The 21,859-nt window shown below is 39.4% G+C and overlaps 1 protein-coding gene and 1 pseudogene across 3 annotated transcripts in view; one reads left to right on the top strand and one right to left on the bottom strand.

The window, feature by feature from the left end:
* The window catches only part of PLD5 (phospholipase D family member 5), a 422,250-nt gene that overhangs the window by 271,618 nt on the left and 128,773 nt on the right, over window positions 1–21,859 (bottom strand). The window lies entirely within an intron of this gene.
* LOC111545269 lies at window positions 1,216–11,707 on the top strand (annotated as a pseudogene).

Below are 21,859 nucleotides of genomic sequence, written 5' to 3'. Positions count from 1 at the left end.
ATATATATGTCCTTGCAGCCTCTGAAAGAGAGGAAGAGACAGAAAAAATATTTGAAAAATATGATGGCCAAAAGTATCAAAATTTGAGAAAGATGTAATAAAGTAATTTTACAATGGAAAAGGGGTAAATTCACCAAAAGGACAGAACAGAACTAAACTTTTATGCACCTAATAAGAGAGCTTCAAAATACATAAAGCAAAAGCTAACAGAACTTGAAGAGAAATTTAAAAGTCTTCAATTATTTAGTGACTTTGAAACCCCTTTCTCATTAGTGGATAGAACTAGTAAACAACATTTCAATATGTACATAGAAGAAATAAAAAATACTATCAACCAGCTTCACTGAACTGACATTTATGGAGCACTCCACTAAGTAAATAGTAGAATTCCTTTATTTAAGAGCACATAGAACATTTACCAAAATGGATCTTATTCTAGACTGTAAAACAAGTCTCAATCAAGTTAAAACAATTTTAGAAAGCCAGGAGCAGCAGTGGCTCACATCTGTAATCCCAGCACTTTGGGAGGCCTAGGTGGGCAGATCACTTGAGGCCAGGAGTTTGAGAACAGCCTGGCCAACATGGTAAAGCCCCATCTCTACTAAAAATACAAAATTAGCTGAGCAAGGTGGCATGCACCTGTAATCCCAACCACTTGGGAGGTTGAGGCATGAGAATCGCTTACACCCAGGAGGCGGAGGTTGCAGTGAGCCAAGATCGTGCCACTGCACTCCAGCCTGGTTGACAGAGCAAGACTCTTTCTCAAAAAAGAAAAGAAAGAAAAAAGAAGAGAGAAGAGAAAGGCTTTAAATGATAAATGTATATTTTAAAAACGTAAAAAGGAAAAAGAACAAATTAAACTCAAGTAGACAAGGGAATAGAAATAATAAAGAGCAGAATTCAATAAAAGAGAAAACAGAAAACAAAACCATGCACACAAACATCAGTGAATCTGAAGTCTGATTCTTTGAAGCTGTCGATAAAATGGATCAACTTTTAGCAATACAGATAAGAGGGAAAAAAAGAGAAGATACAAATTCCAAATATCTCTATGAGAAACAGGACATCAAAGCAGATCCTACACAAAATAAAAAATAAGAGGATGCTAAGAACAAATTCACGATAAGAAATTTATCAGTGTAGATAAAATGAACAACTTTTTGTAAGATAAAAGTTACTAAAGCTCCTTTTCCAATTACCATAACATGAGAAGCCATGAGCAGTAAAGTCTCTCAGGACACCCTGTATGAGGTGGTGCAGAAGGCCCTTCATGGGGGCCAGTGCAAGTGCCCCAAGTTTTTGGAGACTGGAGTTGCAGATAAGTTTGATGAACTATGACCCCCAGAAGGACAAATGCTTCTCGGGCATCATCAGGCTTAAGTCCACTCCCCGCTCCAAGTTCTCTGTGTGTGTCCTGGGGAAACAGCAGCACTGTAACGAGGCCAAGGCTGTGGATATCCCACACGTGGACATCGAGGTGCTGAAAAAACTCAACCAGAATAAGAAATGGGTCAAGAAGCTGGCCAAGAAGTAGGATGCCCTTTTGGCATCAGAGTCTCTGATCAAGCAGATCCCGTAAATCCTAGGCCCAGGCCTACATAAGGGTGACACGTTCCCTTCCCTGCTGATACACAGTGAAAATGAAGTGGATGAGGTGAAGTCCACAATCAAGTTCCAGATGATGAAGGTGCTGTGTCTGGCTGTGGCTGTTGGCCACGTAAATGTTACAGACAATAAGCGTGTGTATAACATTCACCTGACTGTCAACTTCCTGGTATCATTACTCAAGAAAAATTGGCAGAATGTTTAGGTTTTATATATCAAGCACACTATGGGCAAGCCCCCAGTGCCCATAATTAAGACACATTCGAATAAATTCTACTGCCACAAGTCAAAAAAGAAAAATTATGAAAGCTCACTCAAAAAAGATAGATAACCCAATTACCCTTATATCAATTAAAGTAAATGAAATTTTAGTTAAAAAACTTCCCGCAGTAAACACTCCAGGTTTAGGTGGCATCACTAGTGAGTCCTGTCAAACATTTGAGAAATAAATAATGCCCATTCTATTCAAGATATCCCACAAAATAAAAATGAAAAAAGCTTCCCAATTCATTCTATGAGGTCAGCATTACATTGACACAAGAAGCAGACAAAGACTTAAATATGTTTCTTGTCCTACTGTTTTATGATACACTATTGAAGAAACCATGCCTCTACATTCATTTATTTAGCAGATGTGCATTTAATGTCTTCTCTGTGGAAAGAGGAATATGAGGATCTGCAAAGATCATGACCTCAACAGGGAAGAGAAATTTTCCATTTCCTCTTCAAATTATTTATAAAAATTGCAAAAGGTCTCTGTCTACCTCAGCTTGCCTTTAGTTGAAAGATCAATCATCAGTTACACAGTTTTCTTATTTTCCCATGCCTAACTAAAGTGATCTCAATGGCACTAAAGGATGTTTTTGTTTTAGGAAATTCTCGTTATTTTTACTGGACCAGTAATGAAAATGATTTCTGCAGCGAACTAGATGATTCAATCTTTTTCAAGGAGTTGTATTTACACTGGTGCAAAAGGGATTGCAGGTTTTGCCATTAAAAATAATGGTAACAAATTACCATTACCATTTACTATTAATAAATTACCATTTGTAATTGGTAATTTATTGTCATTACTTTTAGTGGCAAAACCCATACTTGCTTTTCTGGTAATAAATGCAGCATTGGGTATGCACTAGTTCATTTTCTACCTTTAGTCTCTTTCACTAAATTGAGCTCCTTGAGTTCTAGGATCTTGCCTAGATTCATAATGCCTGGCAGACATGTTCAATCAATATTTGTCAAATGAATGATGAATAAGTGAATAAATTAAAAAAACAGCAGAGGCTAATAAATCAATACTTTTTGTGTTTTACCACTCTGGTTATTTATTTATTTATTTTTACTACTTATAAACTTTCATTGATTCCCATAACAGAAACATATTGATTTGCAAAATTACACGTGCAAAATGTAAAACACTCTGAGCTCATATTAGCATACAAAAGAAAATAATACGTGGTACGGAGGGCATCTTTTTTAAAATAGCAGGACCCAGAATGGAAATTAAATTTGAATGAAGATGTTAACTGAGCACAGAGGCCTACTCTACTCCCCATCTCATAAAAAGTTCTTATAAATGAAGAACAGATGCAGTATTATAATACTAATTTTAAAATGAATGTTGACAACTAGAAGGAGTTCCACCTATGGACAAGAAATTTTAAAGATTTAGTGGAAATTGGATTGACCAAGGAGATCAGAGTCCTCAGACACACATAGGAAAATTCAAACTGCTATAATGTAAGCAGAGCTCTAAGTCTAGAGGCAACAGAGAGTCAGAAATGGAAAGAGCCCTGGAATGACTGGCGCAATGATGAACTGGGAAACTGTATACGGAGCTGATGGCCAGTCATCCCTCTCCTCCTACCCCCTCCTTCTGCCCTCTCTGTTGAGCAGCACAAAACAGACGTGTTTTAACTCACAAATTCAAATGAATAGGGGCAATTCACAGCTATGAATAGGGCAATTTCCTCAGAGAGTGAGAACTCCCAGAAGGGCACTACTAGCACGTGAATGTCTCACATCTCAGCAGCATACTCAGTCTCTCCTATGAAACCTGGAGACAAACTCCTGGGCTCAACCCTCATCCAGAGACATGCAAACAGGAATACACAAACATAGGGGTGGGCAGGTAACTAAACATCTCCAAAAATGTGAGAAAAGCCAAAATCATGAAAGAAATACTGAACCCAGCAGTAAAAGCAAACTCTGGAGAAAATAAAGCCAACAGAGGTCACAGGTGAACCCTTGAAAATAAGAGTCAAGTTCTCAGGAGAATGAGAGCAGTTGCCCTGGTGAAACATCAGAAGAGATTATTATGAAAAGATTACCAGTTAGAGATCTTAGGAATTATAAACCTCAGTAGATGGGCCGAATATCAAATGGATACAACTTGAAAGTAAATTTATATTCTTGATTGAATCAAAGGAATTCTTCCAGAATGGAAAGCAAAAAGGACAAAGTCCTGTTAACATAATTAATTGGAAGGCCATTAGACTGAGGCAATTCCAATGCCTACATCAGCAAACTGAAACTCAACTCATTGTAAACAGTTAAACAAACAAACAAACTTGAGCTTATTCAGTCAGAAATGGCCAACTAACCTCTAAGGAGGGATTTTGCTGGAGTGATTCAACTAAGCCTACTGCTCCACTGCAACCAACCAAATATTTTCTTTCCCTTGCTCCCATATTCACCCTATAAAAGCCTTCTCCTTCATTCCCCTTCATCAGGGCCCTGAGCCACCTGCATTCTGGAACTGCCCAATTCATGAACCAATAAAGCTGCCTCAATGTCTGGGGTGACATTTGAGGTTCACTGTCTCACAGTCATAGAGATCAAGGATGTGGACGCACAAAGAGTAAGGTCAGGAGTGAAAATTTAATAGGCAAAAGAAAGAAAATAGCTCTCTGTTACAGAAAGGGGTCCTGGAAAAATGAGTTGCCAATCTGCAGTGAAACGCAGGGTTTTTATAGATGAGCTAGTGAAGACGTGGTGTCTGATCTACATAGGGCATGAAAAACCAGTTAGGACCAGGTGTGCCGTCTGTATCAGGCATGAATCTCTGACAGCTCCCACGCCAATCTTTTATTATGCAGGTGGGTTCTCTGCCTGAGCTTCTCCATGTTTTCCATTTCTTTCTTACTGTACACGTGCTAACAACAAGGGGAAGGTGGAGCCCCATGGTGAACATGCCTGGTCCCAAGTAGCCCTTTTCCATTGGTGTAGCTGCAGGCTTCCTCCCGTGCAAGTTTCCAGCTTCCTTATTTGTGTTTGCAGCTCCATCTTTCAGGATGCTCTTTGTTAGAAGAGAATTAATTTCTTGGGTTGCTTTTTGTTAGAAAGAAAGCTCTGCCGAGGACTCTTCTGCCCTCACTGTCTACCTAAAATAATTTCTTTCTATCTCCTGTGTCACCACTGTTTGCTCAAATAAACTCTTTCATATTTAACGTGCCTCAGTTTCTCTTTCAATAGTCCTAACATGTATGAGTTTAAAGGATAAAACTCAAGAGAACCAGAGAATCAATCCAGAAAAGCCAGCATCCATCAGATCAAAGTTCCTCAATGAAAGAATACTGAGAATGTAGGACTGGCAATATTCAAAGAAATAGAGAAAGGAAAACTTTAACAGTGAAAAATGTATGTCTTCCAAGTAAGCACAACACTTTGCATGTGAGTTTGGAAACAATTCAAAATATTGAGAACTGTAATGGGTGGTTGGGGAAATAGGCATTGGGTTAAAAATGCAAACTGGCAGAGCTTGCTTAGATGGCAATTTGGCAGTTTTTATCATAATTTTAAATGTACCTATTTTGACTCAGAAATTCCACTTCCAATACTTAATTTTACAGAAGTGTTTATGCATGTGCATAAAGATAACAAGGATGGTCACTACAGCATTATTTGTGAAAAAAATGGGAAAATTAATCTATCAATAGAGGATTCCTACAATAGTCATTTTATGAAATATTGTAAAGCCACTAAAATGTGCATCTGTTTATAAATAAAGATTCAATGGAATCACATAAAACTATTGACAGTGGTTATCTATCAGGAAGAGAGGTTTTGTGAGGTCAGAGGAGTTGCCATGTTAAAGATGTTCATGGTTTGCTCTGCATTTTTCTGTATTATTTGGATATTTTACAGAGCCCTGAATCTCAACCATCTCTTATGGCAGTGAGAAAGACAGCTGTGTATTCTTGGACTATTCCACCTCAAGGCAAGTTATTTATCCATAGTTCAATTTTCCTAAGACACAACTGAGCACTAACCAGCACCACCCCTGGGGGATCTGAATTTACTTAAAGTTCTTCCAATTATGAAGCAAAGGTAGATACTATCCCAAGTTTCACAAATTACAGGGGACAACTGGAGAATGACAGAACGGTAGAACACAGAGAACACCCAGAGATGATCGACTTCAACCCTCCATTTTATGTTTTTCTGGATAAGAAAACTTCTGGGAGTAGAACACCGGTGACTCAGTTGTGTATTATTTTCTTCGCCAATGCTTAACTCACACACCAACTAACAAAAAGAGCCATCAAGTCTGCAAAAGACAAATGGCACTGAAGAGGCACTCTCAGTCTGCAGTGATAGTCTGTGACTTGAAGTCAAGCACACCCAGGGCTAGGGTGGAAGAGACCCTTGGGAAGTAAATGAACTTACTTAGTTCCTTGCTTTCTACCTGCAGCCACTGGTGGCATTAGGCAAGAGAAGAAAAACGTGTTTCATCCTATTGAAAACACTTTGTGGGCATCTAACACTTGTTATGATGCACTGTGCTAATACTGACAATTCAGAAATGTGGCCTCATTCTTAAGAGAGTCTCTGCCCTTAAGGACCTTACGGGTGAGGGGTGAGAAGTGAGGAGTGAGAGGGTGAGAGAGTGAGAGAGAGAGAGATTGGCAGAGAAAATAGACGTGCCATTCTAATAGTACAGAGGGCTGAGTCAGGGGCCAGGGGTGGGGGCATTAATGGCTCTGTTTGTGACCCATTTCACAGAAGAGTTCCACTTGAGTAGACCAGTTCTGGTGTCTCCCACCCTTCCTTCCACGCACTCCTCATTCCTGCAATAGAGAATTACGGATTCCCTCTGTATTCACTATAAAGCGAAATAAGCTATTTTGAATGTTAGTGAATGCACAAGAACACCCTGTCAATGTCAACAGGAAGAGCCAATACTTAGATAAAAATTACACTTTCATGTTCTCTGTCTCCCTCTCCTATATTAAAGATAAAAGTGAACCAAAAAATGACAAGATGTCAACTGGTCTTTGATAAGCTGAGGGCTATTTTGGCAACCTGTATCCTGCACTCTTTTTAACAAGCTGAAAAGGCTTTGAATCTTGCGATATATCAAAATAAGTCCAAGTTCTTTCAACTTTCTGTAATAGGAGATTTATTCTGATGTCCATCAATTATGATTGTTTTATGTTTCTTTTCTAAATTACCTGTTTTCTGGTCACTGAAAAGGCTGGTATTTCATCCAGTTAAGGGACAAAAACACTGCTGACAAAACCCAACAATCTTTATTTTGAACTCATTAAAAAGCAAAGACAAAGTTAAGATTGACCTCGGGTGTAACTGGCAAGTAATGAAGACGCAAACTTTATCTTCAGTAGCTCTAGCGTTCAGTTTCTACTTATTTTAGAAGGAACACACACATGCACACACTTTTATAAGAGTGCATTAAGAGGGGCTTAGAGTTAGGGTGAGAGAGAACTTTTAAACCATCTAATCTAACTTTGCTGTCAGTAGAGAGACCTGGTCTTCTGCACTCCTGACTGATGAGATCTTCCTTCTCTGCTTGGATGCTATGAGCTACCAAAAGCTCACTACTTAACAAGACAGCACTGATTTTTAGAAAGTTCCTATTGACAGGGGAAGACATGTGATGAACAGAAGTGTACTGAATCATCAAGACTAAACACCTTTCCCTATCACCTCTGCCCTAACTCCTTTCTCCATCCCTTGTCCCCCTCCGTCTTTCAATCTCTCTCTCTCTCTCTGGACCTCCTTTTTTTAATCCCTTCACCACTTTCCAAACCCACCACTGCTCTTGTTCTCTTTCAAATCTCCCAGTGCTCCCTGACACCAGAACCTCTTCTTGATTCAATGCCCAATCCAAGGCAGAGCTTGCATGGGGCTTTCCCTGCAGAAGAAACGATCCCTTTGCTCTGATTACAAGGAGCCCACAGAAATATACAAATGATGCCATCCTGAGGCAATAAATAATGAAATGCAATCTTATGATATAGAGTGGCCTCACTGGTAGAAGGAAAAAAGGAAGAAGTTAAACATTTTAGTTTTTTGCCTGCCTTTTTTTTTTTAAGTTTTTTTTTTTTATTATACTTTAAGTTCTGGGGTACATATGTAGAGCATGAAGGTTGGTTACATAGGTATACATGTGCCGTGGTGGTTTGCTGCACCCTTCAACCCGTCATCTACATTAGGTATTTCTCCTAATGCTATCCCTCCCCCCCATCCCCCATTCCCCGACAGACCCTGGTGTGTGATGTTCCCCTCCCTGTGTCCATGTACTCTCACTGAAGATGTAGAGGACCTCACATCACTGAAGGAATAAAAATGTAGCCCGTGGCTCCTGTATATTCCTAAATTTCCCTTCTCTTCATCATTATTATTTTTTAAATGTATCTGTTTTTTCAAAGACTCAGGTAAAAGCCCATCATAAGCCATGTCCACAGCACAGCTATTTCCACACACTGGCAGGATGATCTCTAAAAGCCCAGCTTTGTGGAGCCAGGTAGAGTATAAGGATGTCTGAACAAAGCACCACATTGAGCCACAAAGTTTTCTCCAGTCGCTGTTCATACAGCAGTCACTATCGACAAGGAGAGTGCAGGTTTACTATGGTCACAAGGTGAAAGAAAGGTCTGCGGAGTTGCTGTCAGGCTATTCATACATCTTCCTCTCTTTTAGTCGTTGATGGCAATTGCTCATCAATTCTTTGTGCTCCTGTACCACAGCATATTTATTATGCCCTCGAAGGCAACACAAACCACCTAAACTCCTGAAACACAAAATAAGTTATCAGAAGATCACAGAACCAGGAAAATGAAAAGGATAGGCATAGTTTACATATGCGTTCTTCCTCTTTCCTGGGAGAAATGCTTTTTCAGTTCCTCCATTAATCAGAGAGGCTAACATTATCCTTCATCACCAAGGGTTTTGTGCGGCTTAGAAAACAATACCCCTAAATGAAGCCCTCAGAAGCAAACATTTTTCTTTGACCTTCACCTGCCCGCCTACCTCTCAATACCATTCTCTCACGGGGCTAGTCACAGAAACCAGAACCCTAAAGAAATCAGAATCTAAAGTCAGCCGTGAAACCTAAAAATATTACTATAACCTTCCCCTTTGCCTCTGTGTAAAAACTGGTCATAAAGAAATTATGTGGGTCTTAAGACCCCTTTCCAGGGACAGCACTGCCCCACACCCAGAATCAAGAAATGTTGCACAGAGAAGCCAAGAAGAATCTAGACAGACAAGCTTTGTTGGGTTTCCTCACACCATCTGTTATCATTAGATCATACCCCTTTTGTCTAATTATATTTATATATATTTTGAGGCGGAGTCTCACTTTGTCACCCAGGCTGGAGTGCAGTGGCACAATCTCGGTTCACTGCAACCTCCGCCTTCCAGGTTTATGCCATTCTACTGCCTCAGCCTCTTGAGTAGCTGGGACTACAGGCGCCCGCCACCATGCCCAGCTAATTTTTTGTATTTTTAGTAGAGATGGGGTTTCCCCGTGTTAGCCAGGATGGTCTCGATCTCCTGACCTCGTGATCTGCCTGCCTCGGCCTCTCAAAGTGCTGGGATTACAGGCGTGAGCCACCGTGCCCGGCCTAATTATATTTCTACACACTGTTCATACTTTGTTAAACTTAAGCATAAAAATGGACAATTTACAGCATATCCTTGAGTCTTCACTCTGAGGGCTCCCATGTTGACACAATAAATTTTTATGTCTTTAATTTATCTGCCTTTTGCGAGTTGATTTTTTTCAGCAAAGCTTCAGGGTCAAGGGCCTTGGCCCCTACGGTTTTACACACAGGGACAGCAATCACCAGCACCCATTTCCCTGTGGCTTTACAGTATACAAAGCCATTTTGCACACCTGGCTGTCATTCCCTGATCTCATCTATCCTAACCCTTTCTCTTTGGTCAATATCGCTGAGCTACCTAACCATCCAGCCCGTCCCTACCAAGCACATCCTAGCTTTTCCCTCAGAGTCTACAGGTAGTAGAAATGGGTTAGAAGTTTGTTTAGGGCTGTATCTGGGCAGAGAATGGTGCTATTCTGGCAGCTATACCTTGGATGCCACTGTGCAGTCAGTCAACCATGCTGTCTCATTCTAAAGGTGCCTAATTCTTCTCAGACGCTCCCAAAGAGCTGTGCTATCCAGTTTTCTTTAGAAAGGTCTGAGCAGCACTGCTGGCTCTACAAGGGCATCACATTGGGATTTCATAACTGCTTGCCTCCCAGAGGAGAGTTTAATTCTTTAATAGTAAACACAGCTTCTTCCAACAGAAGCCTCTGAGGATGGATGCCAGGCCACTCAGTCTAAGCAATACAATTTCATATTCTAGATAGAGACATGACCCTGGTCCCAGTACAGCCTCACGTAGGAAGGCTGATATCCCAGGCATGTACAGCTCATGGGGGGAAAAGCAGGTAAATAAATAAATAGAACAAACTTAACAACAAAAAAGACAATTTAAAGATGAGCAAAGTAGTTCAATGGACATTTCTCCAAAGAAAATATACAAATAATTAATAAGCACATGAAAAGGTGCTCAACATCACTATAGAAAAATGCAAATCAAAACCACAATTAGATACTTCACACACTCATTAGGGCAGCTAGTATCCAAAAAATGGAAAATAACAAATATTAGTAAGAAGGTGGAGAAATCGGAACCCTATACATTGTTGGTGGGAATGTAAAATGTTGCAACCACTGTGAAAGATAGTGTGGTGTTTTCTCAAAAAATTTAAGATAAGATCACCTTATATTCCAGTAATTCCACTTCTAGGTATACATCAAAAAGAATGGAAAGCAGAGACTCAAACAGAGAAATGTACAACAATGTTCACAGCAGCATTATTTGCAACAGCCAAAATGTAGAAACAACTCAAATTAGGAGATGAATGGATCAACAAAATGTGATAAGCACATAGGCCAAAAAATTATTCTGCTTTAGAAGGGAATTTTAACACATGCCACAACAATAAGTGAACCTTGAAAACATTACGCTAAGTGAAATAATCCTGACACAAAAGGACAAATGTATGATTTCCACTTACATGAGGTACTTAGTATAGCCAAATTCAAAGAGACAAAAGCAGAACAGTGATTACCAGGGGCTGGGGAAAAAGGGGGAATTGGGGGAGCAATTGCTTAATGGGTATAGAATTTCAGGTCTGCAAGATGAAAGGAGTTCTGTGGATGGATGGTGGCAATGACAGCACAACAATGTGAATGTACTTAATACTACTGAACCATACACTTAAAATGGTTAAAATGGTAAATTTTATGTTATACATATGTTACCACAATAAAAAACAAACAAACACAAAAAAACATCCAGGCATGGTGGCTTGCACCTGTAATCTCAGCACTTTGGTAGGCTGAGTCAGGTTGATCACTTGAGGCCAGGTGTTCAAGACCAGCCTGGCCAACATGGCAAAAGCCTGTCTCTACAAAAAATAAAAAAAATTAGCTGGGTGTGTTGGTGCATGCCTGTAATCCCAGCTACGCAGGAGACAGAGACATGAGAATCGCTTAAACCTGGGAAGTGGAGGTTGCAGTGAGCAGAGATCACACCACTGCACTCCAATCTGGGTGAGAGAGCAAAACTCTCTCAAAAATAAAAATTTAAAAATTTTAAAAAATTAAAAAGAGAGAGAAGAAAAGAAAAAACAATCAACAGCTGGAAGGTTTGGACTTCATCAGCTTTTCCTTCTTACTTAGGTCTCTCCCTAAATAATCCAAAGCCTTTCTCTGAGCCCCTGGTTCCCTCTTCTCTCATTCTTAGGTCTTTCACACTTCAGAACTTTTCCTCCACATTCCAATAAGCAAAACTTACCAATTTTAGATGGTACTTCTGCTTCTCCTGCTTAGGAAGCAACTAGCTAAATATATCTGTCCAGCAGTGGGAGACATGGAGTAACGAGGCTTCCACTCGACTTAAATATAACAGGGACTTTGCCATTCTGCGTATGGTGTTCACTGAGGTCACCCACATTCAGAGACTTGCATTCCCAGGTAAAATCTGTGTTCTTACCTATAATCTACTCAGCTATCCTTCAGATGGCTCCCACGCTAGAGCACACCAGGGCCTTGGCTGTCTACTCGTTACCCTCTTGGCCTATTCTTCTCTGCATGTACCTGGTTTCATCCTGCCTAATCTCAAAGGTTTGTGCAAATAAAGCCATGTGTGTAAGTTTGGGAATGGGGGCACCACCTGCCATTCTAACATATCACATGCCAAGGAAGAGGGGGAAAACTGTGTTCCAAGAAACATAACAATGTGTAAATCTTCACATGAACCTTGAACACAATAGCATCCAGGAAAAGTTTTATGGGCATACAATCAACAGTAGTTATAGCAGAGCTCTCTTCATTGCTTTGTTCTTGTTTACTACTTTTACAAAAACAAAACAAAACAAAAAACCTTGAGTTTTACACTGTCTTAGATCAAACAGAAACATATGCAGTTTCACATTTTTTGCAGTGGCTATTTCTTTTTCTGACAGGTTGACCTCTTTCATCAGTTATGTTACTTCCCCTAAGTTCGGGGACAGTATATGTCCCAATCCACTTTTTACTGTCCTCCCAATATATTTATGCAAAAAGTTAGGTTCAAAGGCTGAGACACTTTACTTATTGCCCCAAGCATCTGCTCTTATTCTAAGGCCCAATTTACCTTTTGTAGCCCCAGCTTTTCATCAATTTTCAACAAAACCCACACAAATGGATCCACACTAACATATTAATGGATATTAATAAACTTATACAACATACTTCACTTATTTTCTGTGGCTACGGCTTCTTGGCCTTTAGCCTAAGAACAAGTGTATTATCTGTGGCTTTCATGAGGACACTTTAGAATACCAGGGCATTTGGGGATTCTATGGCAAACCAATGGGATGACATTTCTAGGCAAAATACAAAAGAGAGTTAACACTTAAGGAAATTCTTCACTTTTCAAAATATGTTGAGAGTGAAATTATAATATGAAGGTTAGATAACACATGAGACAACTACAGAATTTCTCACTTACAATGGGAAGCTCCTGGGAGTAACAACGTGCTCTTTTCTGCCTTTGGTGTATTTCAGTGGAAAGATTATTCCTTTCAACAACACTGCATAGCTATCGTCTTACTTTATGGCACAACAAGGTGTTCCAGGCACATCTCATACTATCACTGCTGCAACTCTAGAAACAGGTCTTCCCTCTAAAGATTCCTGTGTTTTCTTTAATGGCAAATATTATTTAGAAACCAAGATCGAAGTACTAAGAAAGTTCAATGTTATTTGGGGTGTCGCTTCTCCCAGACCCTCTCAAAGCACAAAGCTAGGAAATAAATGCACACACACATGCATTTATTTTGACATTTATCTATCTATCTATATATATTAATAACCATCAGTTCCAGACAACCTACAGAATAGAAGAAAATTTTTGTAATCTATCCATCTAACAAAGGGCTAATATTGAGTCTCAGGAAACTTAAACAAATTTGTAAGAAATAAAAGAAAAAAACAACTCCATTAAAAAATGGGCAAAGGACATGAACAGACACTTCTCAAAAGAAGACATTCATGTGGCCAAACAAACATGAAAATAAGCTCAACATCACTGATCATTAGAGAAATGCAAATCAAAACTACAATGAGATATCATCTCATGTTAGTCAGAATGGTGATTATTAAAAAGTCAAGAAACAACAGATGCTGGCGAGGTTGCATGGAAAAAGGAACACTTTCACACTGTTGGTGGGAATATAAATTAGTTCAACCATTGTGGAAGAGAGTGTGACAATTCCTCAAAGATCTAGAACCAGAAATACCATTTGATCCAGCAATCCCATTACTGGGTATATACCCAAAGGAATATCAATCATTCTATTATAAAGATACATGCATGCATATGTTCACTGCAGTACTATTCACAATAGCGAAGACATGGAATCAACCCAAATGCCCATCAATGATAGATGGATAAAGAAAATGTAGTACATATACCCCATGGAATACTATGCAGCCATAAAAAGGAACAAGATCATGTCCTCTGGATGGACATGAATGGAGCTGGAGGCCATTATCCTTGGCAAACTAACTCAGGAAAAGAAAACCAAGCACCGCATGTTCTCACTTATAAGTGGGAGCTGAACGATGAGAACACATGGACACAGGGAGGGGAACAACACACACTAGAGCCTGTAGGTGGTGAGGGGTCGGGGGAGGGAAAATTAGACAGGAATAGCTAAAGGATACTGAGTTTAATACCTAGGTGATGGTTGATCTATGCAGCAAACCATCACGGCACACATTTACCTATGTAACAAACCTGCACCTCCTGGACATGTACCCTGGAACTTAAAAGTTGAAGAACTTAAAAACCATGGGTTCCCACTATGTCAAATTCCATTTCACATCCAAAGTTCACTTTTCACTTCCCTTTTTCATTTTTGTAAAAATTCTCTTCACTCATAGTAAGAAACCTGGCTCCCGGTGTATTTATCATTTGTATGTATTTGTTCAATTCCCCGATGTATAATCAATCTGCCAACGCTGCTAGACCATCGCCTCCCTCAAACAGCTTCCCCACTGAGCTCCAAACCACCAATGCCTCCAACAAGTATTAGGTGAGGAAAGCGGGAAGGGTGCTTCAACTTTTCAGATCTATTGCTCTGGCTGCTGGCAGAGAATAGACTTGAAGAGGATGAGAGTAGAATCCGGAAGAACAGTTAGGAGTCCACCTATTCACCAGTTCAGACAAGAGACAAATGACTTAAGAGATAAAAATAAGTGACAGAATCCAAAATTCGTCTTGGAGTTAGAACTGGAGAGGTAGCTGATGAGTCGGCTGTTTGGGGTGGGTGTGAGGGAAAGGAGGAAAGGTGGGTGATTCCCAGGGTTTGACTCAGGCAACTGACGGTGGAGCTTTGACAGCAAAAAAAACAAAAACAAAAAACTGAGCATAGAAGAGGTTTGGAATGAGGTGAAAGTTATCAAGGGTTGTATTCTGGAATTTTTTTGTAAGATTCCTGTTAATATCCAACAGGCCACGCCAAGTAAATAGGTGAAGATTGACATCATCGGCTTCAGTAAACATGGCATTTAATATTGTGGGACTAAAAGAGATCAGGGAAAGAATGGAGATAAAAAAAAAAAAAAAGTGAGCCCGAGGCCAAGCCCTACAGCACTGTGTCAGCGAGAGGTAGGTCAGAGGAGAATGAGCCAAGAACAGAAAGACAGGAGAGGCTGTGAGGTGGGAATGTAATGGTGGCCAGGACAGTGGTGGCCTGGAAGCTAAGAAAAGACTATGTTTCAAGCAGGAGGGAACATCTAACTCTGCCCCAAGCTGCTAAGCTGTCAAGTCAAGAAAGAGAAGTGCCTAATAGACTTGGCTTCAAGGAGATTGTAGAAAGAGCTTGATAAAAGCATTTTTCTGGTGTGATAAGGATGGTTGGAGAAACACTCAACAATGAATGGAAAATGTCTTTCTGGCAATATGGGGAACTAGTTATCAGGAGAAACTTTCCTGATTGAAAACATATAAAACAGTTAAGACATTTATTACGTTAGTATTTTATATTAAAAATAGGTATAAAGTACCCTCAGGAAAATGAGAGCTTTAATTATGTCATCAAAATAAATATTGATGGTTATTAATTATATTCAAAAAGGTTTTACATCTATTCTGTTAAATGTCTTCAAGGACTGATATGTTTTTAGCAAAATATTTGCAGGTGTAAATATCATTTCTCTTAGATTTAAAGTGATAGTTTTCAGGACAGAATTAGCTTCTTCATTGAATTTTGATTTGTGGTAGAAACAAATGTCAGCTGTCTACCAAATGTGGATCTAGCACATCATTCTCCTGCACTTTCCTTTTTCTCTCACGCTTAGCAGCTGCTGAAATGGAATCAGTGATTCTATCTCAGTTCTGAGAGTCCCACGGTTTTTATCTTGAATTTTTTTTCATCTCTCATTAGTAAGCGTTTCTCATTTTTTTAAAATTTATTTTTGCTTTTATAATTATTTTTAATTGACACAATCAATGTACATATTTATGGGATACAGTGTGATATTTTGATACATGTATACGAAGTATAACGATGACATCTCAAATTGTTTCCTTTATTCAATTTATTTTTAACTTTCAATACTTTGGTATATTTAAGAAGTTTCTCTATGTCCTCATTTTTATATCAAAACCCCTTTTCTCTTTTTCCTTGTGTTTTGTTTACTTTTTTCCCCTTCTTTTCCTTTTTCAGGGGGGAATGGGGGCCTCTGCTTGGACCATGCTTTAATTTTATAAATATCTTTCTCCCTCATTTTCTGTTAAATTTTTCCTTTTCTTTGCAGTAGCAGAAGCTTCTGCCTAAGCTTTTGTCTAATTTTATCTTTAAATGAAAGCTGGCTGTGTCAATTTTTATAAATACAAAATCTGCAGACTACTTTCCCCTTAGTCCTAGCATTTTGGGCATCCTTAGAAGGGCAAAATCTTGCCAAGACTAGAAAAATCAAGATTCTTTAATTTGAAGACAAGTCTGCATTCAGGCTTTGCATAATCTTAGGCATATGACACAAAAATCTTGCGCCTTTCAAACACAGCTCTGCCTGCCAGAGCCATGGACTGGCAGGACTTTGGAAAAGATCCACTGCATTTTCCTGAGGTTTCTTCCATGTACTGTTTTTGTTTGCTTGTTAAAACACAAGGAAATTGTTGTAGGTACTTCCTGGAAAGTAAAAATCCAAGCAGTTGGCTTCCACCGTCACATCAAGCTGTCTGGCCACAGAGCCCAACGCAAAAGCACTTGCATTGCTAGTAGAACCCACAGCAAAACCCAGCTGACTTCGGCAACGGCTATTTCCTGGGCCACTGCATCGGTGGACTTTAAGATTCCACTTCGCAATTTGCAGAATTTGGGTTTGTGTTTCTTGTCATCTTTATAATCTTCTCAGGATCTTTCCACAATATTCCAACCAGTTCCAGTGACTGATTGATAACCAGATGATTTTCCTGGCTCTGAGTTTGAAGAAAATGCACCATTAAATTACATTCTCTTCTCCTGTACATACTGGGAAATAAAGGAGAAAGAAACTACAGGTGGCTGGGAGTTTCCATGTGTTGCTGGCTACAGCCACTTCCCCTCACAGGGATCCAGACTGGATCCCAGCTTTTCCACTTCCTGAGTTCTGAGTAGCTGGCAAAAGATGTATTCTCTCTGCTTTGGCAAACATTTTAGAATGATATTTACATTCACATCAGATTTCATGTCCAAAAATTTCTGCTTCATCCAACACCAGAACATTAAAGAATTGTATCCACCGGCTAAATCCAATTCCTTGGTCTTCTCTTTGGGATATGCCCTCCAAGTGAATTAACATTGCCACAATGATGCTTCGTCCTATTCATGTACACTTCAGCATGGTCTCCAGGATTTCTGCCTCAGATACGAATAATCTAAGCAAACTGTGGCAAGCGTTTTGTGAAATGTGATACGATCTCATTTGTTTGGATAGCCACTTCCGTTGGCGTGGTGATTTGGCTACCACCTATTTCTCCTTAGCATCTTTTTTCTTCTTAAAGGAATTCCCAGGATGAAAATAAAAAATGAGTTACCTTCTGATGAAGCAGTACTCTCTCTCTCTGGAAATCTACCTTGAAGATACACCCTCACTAAAAGAAACAACACATGCAAAAAATTGTTCACATGGGATTCTTGCTAGTAGTAAAATATTGGGAAGTAAATATTCATCAGCAGGACAAATGGCTAATTCTGAGTCGGAGGAAGGAAAAGTACCAGGTGAGCCTTAGATATTCTTTTGTGCCCAAAAGCAAGGAAGCTGTCAACAGCCACTGGGACGTGTCTAAAGGATCCAAGAATCAGTTTAAAGAATCGATTTAAAATCACTGACCAAATTCGGGACACTTTGAGCAGCAAAAGCAACATCTAATGACTGTAAGTCACTATAAAACACCGAATAAACCAAACATCTGTAAGTCCAGTGATAATCGAAAAACAAAAGGAAGAAAAGAAAAATGAACATTTTTCATTACTATGTATCATTTTACACCAATTCCTTATTCTAAAATGTTGGGGAAAAGCTGAGTGTTGGGAGGGAAACTGAGGCAGGGCTTGCATAATGTCCTCTGGAATATGTCTAGACTTGCTGGCTCCTTGCTTCTGGTCCTCCTAGCCTCCCAGATCAATTGTATTCCCATTATCTCAAGTAGCAGAACATGTTCGTCATAAATGCTAAACTCACAGCTGTAGATCATGCACCTGCCCTTTCAACCTCCACATGCTCACCACCTGTTTCTTGGTTGAATTACCAATAAACAGCGTGGGCTCCCAGAGCTCAGGGCCTTCAGAGCCTCCACGATCATGATGGCCCCCTGGTCCCACTTCTCTCTCTCAAACTTTTTCTCAATCCTTTGACTCCACCGGATTTTGTCACCCCCATGACCTGGTGTTCGGTCTGATCACCCCAACACTAAAAATCAAAAATTAAAGGGAAAGAAGTAAGAATTTACCCTAACTTTTCAGGAGAAATTGTGCCTTATTCCCAGATCATGAGGGAAAGCTTTTTAAAATAAATGTAGAAGAAATGCTAGAATCAGAAAATGATGGTCAACGAAGTATTTGCACAGGCCAAACATTACTGTATTAGCTTGCTAAAGCTGCTGTAGTGAAATGCCATACACTGAGTGGCTGAAGTAACAGAAATGTAGTGTCTCCGGGTTCTGGAGTGCAGAGGTTCAGGGACCAAGGCATTGACCAGGCTGTTTCCTCCTGATAGCTGAGGGAGGGATCCATTCAGGAGAGGCTTGTAGGAAGGCATCGTCTCCCTGTGTCTCTTCACATCATCTTCCCCCTAGATGTGTCTGTCTCTGTGTCCAAGTTTCCCTATCTCATAAGAACACCAGTCATATTGGATTAGGGCTCACCCTAACCACTTTATTTAACTTTATCTCTGCAAAGATCCTATTTCGAAATAAAGTCTCATTCTCAGGTACTTGGGGGTAGAACTTCAACATATCTTTTTGACAGGGAACACAATTCAACCCGAAATTACCTTAGAAGTGACTTGCTCATGTTAAAGGAATACAGGATATGTTTGCAATATAAATATTTGGTGATCACAAGCTTTATTAAGTGATCCATGTGAGCATCAGTAACAGTGGGACAACCTGACCTCATGTACCTCCTGATGTGACACACTAGGAAGTATACAGCATCACCTACACAGTCTGCTGGCCACACACAGCAAACCTGAACCCAGTCCAGTCTGCAGGCCTTCCTTCAGTTTACAGGAAGGAGAATCAAGGCAAATGCATCCCAAGCATCGCAAAGTCATATTCAGACAAATTCAGAATACAAAGCACTCTACAACGCATCTGAGCTGCAGACGTCAACGCCATAAAAATAAATGTATCAGAACTTCTCTAGAACAGGCTTTTAAAAAATCAGATCAATAAGTAGCAATATATGGCTCTCAACTGTACTCTGGTTAGGGAAAACGGGGGCTTTATAATAGAATTTTGAGACAATTGAGATTTGAATATAGACTGAATATTAGGGAAGTAGTGGGACTATGTGCTTCCTGATGTACAGGTATTGTACAATGTTTTATAGAGACTGTCCCTATTTTTAGGGGAAGTAGAGGAAGTGTCATGTTGCCTGCAAAATATTTTCAAATGGGTTTTGTTACATCAATTTGTCATCACTGGAAGAGATTGTCACACCAACCCTTTACTCTGAAAATTTATGATCAAAGGGAAAAGGGGGAAATTATACCCACAGCAGATTCGGCAAATCTTAACAACTGTTGAATATAAATGGGAGAATATACGAGTGATCATTTTACTTCTTTTGAAAAATTTCACAATAAAAAGTTGGAAGAAAAAGATCTAATTAAATAGATACTCCTGTTCATGGATAAAAGAACTTAATTTCATTCTCACCAAAGTGTCTCATCTATTAGATGCACGTACACTCAAAATCCCAGCAGGGTTGTGTGTGTCACTTGATAAGCTAATTCTAAATTGTACATGTATTTCAAAAGGGCCAGAAAATAGTCAAGATCCTCCTGAAGGAGATTAATAATGTGAGATTTTTCCCTGCCATATATCAAGACTCCTAACAAGGCTAAAGTGATTCCGACAATGTGGTATTACTGCAGGGATAGAAAAATATACCAATGGAACAGAACTGAGAATCTGGAAGCATAGAAGCACAGAATTTAGGACAGTGATGACATTCAGGGCAGAAGGTAGGGTGGAAGAGGGATAAGATTGCAGAGACACCTACAAGGATTTCAATGTTCTAGAAATGTTCTGTTTCTTAGGCTGGTGATGTGTGTATAAGGGTTCAGTTTATTATTCTTTAAATAATACATATTATGTATTTTTATATATTTTATACAAAATTATATATGATATATAAAAACAAAAATGGAATTAAGTGGCAAAAATCTGTTTATAGGAATTAAAAGGTAGCAATAAAAAGTATGGAAAACTCTTTAAAGAAACTTTAAAGAATGAAAGAAAGAAACTTTCATTATGAAGGAAAACTAAGCATTACGACTGCAGTTGCCAGAGGCAGAAAAGGTACGGTTTGGTCTTGTTTGCTAGGTTGTTTTTTTACTGCCACAAAAGATCCCACAGAAAGGGAAATACTGATAATGCAGGAGAAAAAGGCAATGGTTGTAAATGCCACAGCACAGCCACAGGAGTTGCCTTGGATTAGATCAGAGACATTTTCAGAGGGACAACAGAAACTACTGTCACAGGGGTAGAAAGCTTTGCAGATTTAAGGTTGGAAAGAAAAATGCTCTGGGTTGTTGGCCTCTCCTTCCTCAATGAAGTGGTAGACAAACCATTAATCTAGAAGATAGTGTGATTGCAGAAGGGGATTGAGGTTTAAGAGAAGAAGGAGTGAAAAGGCCTTTTGCAGGGAGTAGGAAAGTCAACACTTCAGGAAAATGTAGGAGGATGGCTGTGCTGTGATGAGCACCTATGTGAAATGTGTGGTCCTGAATTTACAGTGAAATGGGTCATTTCTGACATTTTCCCTAGCTACTTTTACTTCAGAAGATGTTTCAGTGGTTTCCATTAGGTAACCATCTAAGGATTCAGTCAAGGACGCAAACATAAGCACAGACCATGGAAGGCAGGTGGCGCAAGGTAGGAACAGAAGACTGAAGGGAGTTATGGATATTTTTTTAAAGTAGTGGATAGAATTCCACATGTGGGCTAAGAATTACTGAGGTGGCACAGTGGAGGAAATATACATAGAATATTCGGTACACAGGTGATGCTATTCTTGCTAATAATACAACCTCAGATGTAACCACGTGAATGGCTGACTGAGATGGTGAGGAAGAAATTACTACTAAAAAATCATTGAGATTAGGAAGCTGAGGCTGGTGGATCACGAGGTCAGGAGTTCAAGACTGGCCTGGCCAGGATGGTGAAACCCCATCTCTACTAAAAAATACAAAAATTAGCCGGGTGTGGTGGTGGGCGCCTGTAATCCCAGCTACTCAGGAGGCTGAGGCAGAGAATTGTTTGAACTCGGGAGGAAGAGGTTGCAGTGAGCTGAGATTGTGCCACTGCACTCCAGGCTGGTGATAGAGTGAGACTCTGTCTCAAAAAATAAAATAAAACAAAATAAAATAAAAGTTAAATCAAATTATATAGCCGAGATTGTGCCACTGCACTCCAGGCTGGCTACGGAGCGAGACTCTATCTCACAAAAAAAAAAAAAAAAAAAAAAAAATTGAGAAACTAGGGTATTAAATGAAGACTTAAAATTGATGTTGAGGTCACTAGGAAAAGTAACATGAATCTGGAAATAAGAAATTCTGTGAAACTGCAAGCCACTTTTCAACTGTGATTTGTAACCAATGACCTAACTTTTTAAGTACTTTTTCTAAGTGTAAAACTATATTTTTTTTTTTTTTTTTTTTTTTTTTTTTTTTTTTTT

The sequence above is a fragment of the Piliocolobus tephrosceles genome, chromosome 1 (genome assembly GCF_002776525.5).
Source record: "Piliocolobus tephrosceles isolate RC106 chromosome 1, ASM277652v3, whole genome shotgun sequence".
Lineage (NCBI taxonomy): Eukaryota > Metazoa > Chordata > Mammalia > Primates > Cercopithecidae > Piliocolobus > Piliocolobus tephrosceles.
Note: the sequence above shows the minus strand (reverse complement) of the source record. Positions and strands in the feature narration are given on the sequence as shown.